The following is an 8,899-nucleotide window of genomic DNA, read 5'->3' as shown; positions in this document are numbered from 1 at the left end:
CTTTAGCTTTGTGTATTTCACTGTACATAAATCATATTTCAATAAAATGCATTAAAAAAAAGAAAATGTATAATTTTAGTCATGAAATCAGTTCTTATTCTGAGTCAATTTGTTAGGGATGAAAATTACCTTAGAGTAAAACACTATAACTTTATTTTAAAGCACAGGTTGTGCAGGATTAGAGATTTTAAATGACTTGTTCACTAGTTAATGTTCAAGCTGTGATCAGAACCTAGTTTCCCAGTCCACTCCTTCATTCGTAGTACTTGCTGATTTTCCACCTTACAAAGATAATTCACAACACTGCATAAGTTATAATAAGTAAATAAAAAGACTGAAAAAGGAACATGGCATTTATTTCTTTAAAAAACCTGCAGGTATTAAGGTTGTTGAACATGGTTTTTGGCACGTTTGCCTGTGTTTTATTGACTATGCAAAGCATTTGACTGTATGGATCATAACAAATTATGGATAACATTGTGAAGAATGGCAATTCTAGAACACTTATTTGTACCCATGAGGAACCTGCACAAAAACCAAGAGGCTATTGTTCAAACAGATCAAGTGGATACTGCATGGTTTAAAATGAGGAAGGCTGTGCATCAGGGTTGTATCCTTTCACCATATTTACTCATTCTGTATGTTGAGCAAATAATCTCAGAAGCTGGACTATGAAGAATGTGACATCAAGATTGGAGGAAGACTCATTAACATCCTGAGATATGAAGGTGACACAACCTTGCTTTCTGAAAGTGAAGATGACTTAAAGCAGTTACTGATGAAGATTAAGCACTATGGCCTTCAGTATGGATTACACCTCATCATAAGAAAACAAAAATCTTCACAACTGGAACAAGAAGCAACATTACAATAAATGGAGGAAAGTTTGAAGTTGTCAGGGATTTCATTTTACTTGGATCCACAATCAACACCCATGGAAACAGCAGTTAGGAAAACAACTGGTTACTGGATAATATTCCAGAATGAAGAAAACAAATCCATCTGAATGTCTTAGGTCCCCTTTCACAGTTAACAGTTATTGAACACCAGCTTTATCCAAAACACTGTAAAACACACCCCACATATGCAATCTCAACTAATGTTCATAATAACCATAAAGAGTTGTGCTATTTTTACCTCATTTTAAAGATGTGCACACTGAGGTTCAGAGAAGTTAAGTAAACCTGTGAATACATAAGAGCACTATGATTTGAAGCTAGCTCAATTTGACTTCAAACCCTATAAACAAAGATAAATGAGATGGCACTAAGACAACTGTGAGGAGATTCTCTCCTAATGCCTTCAATGCTGTACTTCCTTTTACATTTCAACAGATACCTATAAATTTGGCTTATTATGTTAAAAACAAAACAAAACAAAGAACCTCTTTGCTTTTTACTATATTTTACATTCTTCATACTTTTCTTCTTGACTCTAAATACGATGTTGCCAAAGCATTTGGACAGAAACCCAAAGAAAAATAAAGCTCTTGTCAATTATTTGGATTTTTCTAATTCTTCAAATATTTGACCTCATGTAGCCCAAACATCTAGATAATTAACCAAAGCTGAGTCTACACATGTGGCAACCCAACTGTGACTGAGCCATTTCAGCCAAACCAATCAGCCTGGCACCATAATGACTACAATTTTTGGCCCTTGCCAATTCCATCACTCTGTGGAGGAAGCAGAAAGCCCATCTGCCTGATTTAGTTTCTCTCACCATCTGAAAAAGCCTCATTTTTCTCCACTGGCTTATTGTTTTGCTGTTATGTCTATAGGCACATCTGAATTTTAATATATTCATCCAGGAGTTTGGGTGACACCACCATAGCCAGAAATCCATGTGCTGATGATCTGGTTAACCCTACCCTTTGGAATGTCACAGAGCTCTGTAATTCCTGCCTGTGGGGTATTCAGACATTCTATCTCCCAAACTCTGGCCTAAGATTTCAAACGTGTTTCTCACATTCCAGTTCCATTTTTTTTTTATGCTATGAAAATTGTTTAATCTTCTACATAGCACTCTTTGCTGCCTTGCCTTTATCTGCCATAGTAACATATCAAGATAAAACTTGACACAATCCCTTTTCTGTTCTTGTGATTTTCTGCTCTTGACATTAGGGTTAAGATATTTTTCTTTTAAAACAACTCCTGGCAGTTCTCTGCCCTTTCGTTCTGCTTGGATCTGAGCAGTCTGTCATTTCTCTGTGGTCCTCAGTTTTATTTTTGCTCTGGCATCTCTGGAAATGATGGTGTCTCACTTAGCAATGCTTGCTGTGAAGATCTCATGAGCCACTTTATCTTTTTCTCAGCCAACTGCAGAAGAAAATCAAATGGCTTTGACACAAATGTGTTTCTGTAGATCCTTGCAGCAGTTGAAAATACTTTATTAACAATGCCTCTCTCGGGGCTTTTACCAGCAAAACATCGTGTTCCTATTTTCCTACATTTTACTTCTGAATAGGAGTTGCCTGATGTTTGACACTCTACCATGACTTTCCCTGGTCTCTGTTCAATAGTTACTGAATACTTATAGCCGGTCGATCTTTCCTAAATAGCCCATCTGGCTCCACTATCTTGGCCTTGTCAGCTTCACCTTGGCCCATCTGTTCTTTTCTCTCATGGCTTTATAGCATGGAACTATGATGTGGCAGAAGGAGCACTGTTGTTTGTGTTATTAGTTAGTTGCCATTGAGTCAGTCTGACTCATAGCAAGCCAATGTGCAACAGAATGAAACCTTGGCCAGTCCCAGTCCATCTTTGTGATCATTGGTATACTTAGGAGTCCAATGTTGTTTCCACTGTGTATTTTGAGCTTTCCAACTTATGGGGTTCATTTTTCAGCACTACAACTGGACAATATTTTGTTGGAATCCATAAGGCTTTCATTAGCTAAGTTTTGGAAGTAGTTTACCAGGCCTTTCTTCCTAGTCTGTCTTAGTCTAGAAGCTTTGCTGAATTCTATTCTCCATGTATGACCATGCTGGTATTTTAAATACTGGTGGCATAGCTTCCACCATCATAGCAACATGTAAGCCACCACCACATGACAAACTGACAGTGGTGGGAAGGCACATTAGCTGGGTTGGAATCAGAAGGTCCTCCATGCTTTATCATGAGTATCTGTGTGACTGTGGGGGCAAGTTATTGCACCTCGATAGGCCTTTGCTTCTTCCTTCCAAATACATAGACTGGATCAGATTATCTTTAAAGGACCCTCTCCTCTGGGGAGACATGCTGTGAAATGTTTGGGGCCTTTCAAGAGACCTAGAATGTATTGTTTGGTGGAAAATTGGTTCAGTCAGTTTGCAGCAGTCTATGATAATAATAATTAAAATGACCTTGATTTCTGAACAAGTGGGCTATTTTCTTCAGTACTTTTGTTAATGTCACATTAAGGTATATTGAGTGTTTTAACCTGTTTCCTTTTATTACCATCACCAGCCCTTTCATACTGATTGACCCATCCCAATCAAGAGCTTATTTTAAGAAGCCATTCATTCAGTCACTTATTTATTCATGAAAAGACTATGATAGACACTATCTACATCCTCAAAGAATTTACATTTGAGATAAATTAATTTTGTGGATTAAAATCTGTTTAGAAACAGAGTCAGTATTTGTCTGGTTTTTCCAGATTTGCTTTTGAAGAAGCCCTTTACTTCCTTGAGCTATTTTAGAAAGCAGAAAAATTTTTAAAAACTCATAAAATATTCATTTTGAGTGATTCCCAAGCTCTAGATCTCCATATAATTGGTAGAATTTACTCTTTGGGATCAAGATTAGAGGTTCACTTGGCAACATCGATCTCACTGGAATCTCAATTAAGGCACTTTGAAAGGTTACTTTTTTATTATTGATATCATGAAAAATTGGCTAAATAGGTGTATAATTCCAACACTATGGAAAATAAGATACTCATCTTTCAGTTAAATTGTTCTTGGACCTCTTCGTAAGCAGAAAATGGGCATTGATGGTAAGTGTTATTATCATTATAATCTAAAGTGCCAAAGTTTACTCATGAAGGAATAAAGCTGTTCAGACTTGCCTCCAGTATGCTAGGATCTTAATTACTCAGAGTCTAACCTGACCTCCATTGCGATTCTGCACGATTCAGAGGACACAACCCTGTCCTTGGATAAAGGGGCTAAGGCACTTGACTGCTAACCAGAAGGCTGGCAGTTCAAACCCACCAGCCACTCCTCAGAAGGAAGATGGGTCAATCTACTTCCGTAGTGATACTGCCTCGGAAACCCAAGGAGGGGTCTCTATTAGTTGGGTCCGACTCGACGGCACATAACAACAACAACACTGAGCATGGTGAAGTCCCTGGTTAGTGCATATGGTTAATGCACTTAGCCATTAAACAGAAGGTTGGAAGTTTGAGTCTACTCAAAGATATCTTGTAAGAAAGGCCTGGCAATGTACTTCTGAAAAAGTCATCCACTGAAAACCCAATATGGCACTGTTCTACTCTGACACACATGGGTACTTGGGGTCACCATGACTCAGAATCAATTTAATGGCAACTGGGTTTTGTTTAGGAGCTCTGGTGGCATAGTGCATAAGACATTTGACTGCTAACCAGATAACTAGCAGTTCAAATCCACCAGCTGCTCCTCGGAAGGAAGGTTGGGCAATCTACTTCTGTAGTGATACTGCCTTGTAAACACAAGGATGGGGTTGCTATGAGTTGGGTCCGACTCGACAGCAGTGAGTTTGGTTTGGTTGGTTGAGTTTTGTGTGTTTGTTTGTTTTGTTGTTTACTTAGCTTGGTGACTTTTAAGATAATGCAGAATTTGAGAACCAGGAGTGACTTTTGTGGAGCAGTGGCACATTTTCAAGGGACATAACTTTGACTTTGAAGAAGTGTTCCTAACAAGAGTTAGCAGTGAAATAAGATAATCTCAAAGATATCCAGTGAAAATTACTCCTTGCCTCTGTAGCAAGTAAGAAAATAACTACAAAATAATTATAATCTTGGAAAATAAAGCAAAAACTAAGCCCTTCACATGACTCTCTTTCCATCCAATTCTACCTTGAGCTTTTCTTGTCATCCACTGAGCCTGATTCTCTGCCCCACCTAAGCATCCCTACAGTCAATTTTGCAACTCCTGCCTCTGAATCTTCATTCTCACCTTTTTCCAACAGCTAGAATTCCTTCCTGTTTTTAGTCATGACTCCACAACTCACCCTTTCCTATAAAACGTTGCATACTACCCTTGTAAACAATTGCTTTATTGAGATTCTTAAGAATCTTTCACAGATATTAGTCTCATTTTGCCCACTAGACTTTAGGTTCCTGGAGAAACAATCATGACTCCTCTTTATCTTTCTTTACTACATTGAACCTGTTTTTTGAGCAGTTACTGGGCAATGTTTTTGACAGAGAAACCGACTTCTGACTACAGCAGCTAAGTTTCAGCAAGATACAACCCCAGGCTACTCGACAGTTTAAAATGTCTGCCTGTAGAAAGGAAAAGACATTTTGGAGTGACATTTGATACCCCATAAGTACAAATACAAAAGAGTCTAAATGTCCACCAAGTTTTGGGTTACTTACAGACAAGCTTCTCACTTCAGTGATTTCAGAAATTGGATGGATTGTTCTTTGTCTCATAAAGAACTCATTTTTAAGATGCTGATGGCCTCAGTGCTGGCTCTCAGCCAGCTTCAGGAAGTGTGGTTCACAAGCCATCAAGGCCTGTGCATACTCCACATTCTTTGGGTAATGCAATTCTGGACCCAAATCGATTCCAGAAGTCTGATCTCCTGAGAGGGGCCAATGCTCATAGCTTGCTAAGCAACCCCCTCCAGACTCTCCTTCTCCACCACCCCAATCATCCCTGAGAGGGTTAAGCAGCCAATCAGGGATCCAAGTTTGCAGGTTGGTGAGACCAAAGTGGCAGGGATAGGAACTAGTTGATGAGTTTGGCAGCTTGTGTTTGAAGAATTTGTTTCATGTTTTGGATAAGGTCTGGGAATTTATCCTCCAAAATTCCTTAGATTTAGTAACATGTCAATGCACTGTGTTAATGCAAGGAGTTTTCTTTTCTTTCTTTTTTTTTTTTTTGAGGTTAAAAGCCGCCTTCCTTTTTAAGTATGAGTAATCCATCCAAATCCTGCCTAAGGGAACAAAAGGGGTGCAGGTAATTTTCTCTTTCACAAAATGCAGAGACTTCCTCTCTGTCCTCTCCAAGTACTATTCTATGAACTGAAGGGAAATTACACTCCTCACCATTGAAAAAGAGATTATGCAAAATAAGATGGTAAAGCCAATAGCCATAATATAAATACAAATACAGCCTTAATTCCTTGCATGGGGAGCCCCATGTCTTTTCTTTCCAGATGAGGGTATATATCTACATTTGTCCTTTTTTTTAAAGTATTTTTTTTTAATCTGGTATTTTTAAGAGCTCACACAGAATAGAATGAATCCTCAGTAGGTAAATCATGATCTCCAGTTCTATGATCCAGAGCTTACAAAACTCTTTTTTTTTTTTTTTTCCCATAAAATATGGAGCATCTTCACTGAGTCACTTCACTTCAGGCACTAAAACCCAATGATAATTTTTTAGGTAGTTCTTTCCCTTTGGAGGAGTTCCTGGGTGGTGTAAATTGCTCACATGATCAGCTGCTAACCAAAAGGTTGACAATTTGAGTCCACCCAGAGACAACTCAGAAGAAAGGCCTGGAGATCTACTTTTAAAAAATCAGCTGTTGGAAACCCTATAGATCACAGTTCTATTCTGACACACGTGGGTCACCATGAACCAAAGTCAATTTAGTGACAACTGGTGGTCCCTCTGCTTCATGGGAGGAAGATGAGGCAATCTAATTCCGTAAAGATTTACAACCTTGGAAGCCCAGTAGGGGTTGCTATGAGTAGCAATGGAGCTTCCACACTAAGAGGAGCTAGGAAGAAAAGCCTGGCAATATCTTTCTGAAAACGAGTCAGTGAAAACCCTATGGATTATAGTGGTCTTATCTGCAAACAGCTAAAGACTGGGCAGTGTTTTGTTCTGTTGGCAGGGAGTCACCGTGAGCCAGAGGCTGACTCCACAACAGCTAACAACAGCAACATAGATTATTCATTCATTCACGTCTATAAGCTATCCAGTATCTACTCCACCTATTCTATTCTTTTAATTCCTACAGCTATCACCCTACTTTGGGTCTTCATTATCCTGTACCTAGATTGTTGTAATAGTCTCTCAACTTCCTTGCTTATTCAATTTGTTTTTGTTTGCCCTACTCCCATTCCCCAGAGTCGCAGCTGCCCCTGCGGACTGCCGTCCTGTGGGATCTGACTCATAACGACCCCTCCTTGGGTTTCCAAGGCAGTATCACTACAGAAGTAGATTGCCCAACCTTCTTTCTGAGGAATGGCTGGGGGTTTGAACTGCCACCTTCTGGTTAGCAGTTGAATGCCTTAGGCACTACACACCACCAGAGCTCCTATTCCCCAGAGTAGCCTCCTAAAAGCTTGTCACATACTGGGTTCTTCATTGCTTGCAGATTGAAGGGACAACTCTTCAGCATGTTGTTTAGAACCTCAAACAACTTTTCCAGCCTCACCTCTGTCTTCTCTCCACAGATGATCATACTGGATATGTACTTTCATCTGGTTTGAATTTGTTCATGGTATTACTCAGTTTATACTCTTCTTCACTTCTCTTCTGACCAGCTAAATCCTACTCATACTTGAATCCGAGAGTAATGTTAACACTTCCTTGACTATTTCCCTATCTCCTTGGTTGTGGTTGTTGTTAAATGGCATTGAGACAGCTCCAACTGATAGAAACCCTATGGATGACAGAGTGAAAGACTGCCCGGTTTTGTGTCATCCTTACAATCCTTGCTATGCTTGAGCCCTTCGTTGCAGCCACTGTGCCAATCCATCTTTTTAGGGCCTTCCCTTTTTTGGTTGACCCTTAACTTTACAGGCATGATATCCTTCTCCAGAGACTGGTCACTCCTGACAACATGACCAAAGTTGGTGAGATGAAGTCTGGCTACTCTTCCTTCCAAGGCACATTCTGGCTGCACTTCTTCTAGGACAGATCTGTTCATTCTTCTGGCCATCCATGGCATTTTCAGTATTCTTTGCCAACACCACAATTCAAAGGCATCAACTCTTCTTTGGTCTTCCTTATTCATTGTCCAGCTTTCAAATGCATGTGAGGTGATTGAAAATGCCATGACTTGAGTCAGGCATACTTTAGTTTTCAAAGTGACATCTTTGCTCTTCTGCACTTTAAAGAGGTCTTTTGCAGCATATTTGCCCAGTGCAATATGATGTCTGATTTCTTGACTGCTGCTTTCATTGAGAGTTCATTCATCAGGGATATTGGTCTGTAGTTTTTCTTTTTAATAATGTCTTTGCCTAGTTTTGGTATCAAGGTTATGCTTCCTTCATAAAATGAATTTGAGAGGATCCAATCCTTTTCTATGTTCTGGAATAGTCTGAGTGAGATTTGTCAGTTCTTCTCAGAATGTTGGGTAGAAATTCTCCAGTGAAATTGTGTGGGCCAGGACTTTTTTTGTTGGTAATTTTTTTATGACCTGTTCAATTTTTTCTTTTGTTATGGGTCTGTTCAGATCTTCTACCTCATCTGTGTTAGTTTAGGTAAGTAGTGTGTTTCTAAAAATCTGTCTATTTTTCTAGGTTTTCAAATTTGTTGGAGTATAGTTTTTCATGGTATCCTGATATTATTCTTTTTATTTCTATTCGTTTTGTTGTAACATCAGCCCTTTCATTTCTTATTCATGTTATTTGAATCTTCTCCTTCTTTTCCTTTATTAAGTCTGCCAGTGGTTTGTTGATTTTATTAAACTTTTCAAAGAACAAGCTTCTAGTCTTCTTGATTTTTGTATTGTCTATTTTCTGTTTCATT

This window comes from Orycteropus afer, unplaced genomic scaffold (genome assembly GCF_000298275.1).
Source record: "Orycteropus afer afer isolate SDZICR_OR568_19922 unplaced genomic scaffold, OryAfe1.0 scaffold00258, whole genome shotgun sequence".
Lineage (NCBI taxonomy): Eukaryota > Metazoa > Chordata > Mammalia > Tubulidentata > Orycteropodidae > Orycteropus > Orycteropus afer.
The sequence above is the reverse complement of the archived record's forward strand: the minus strand, read 5'-3'. Positions refer to the sequence as shown.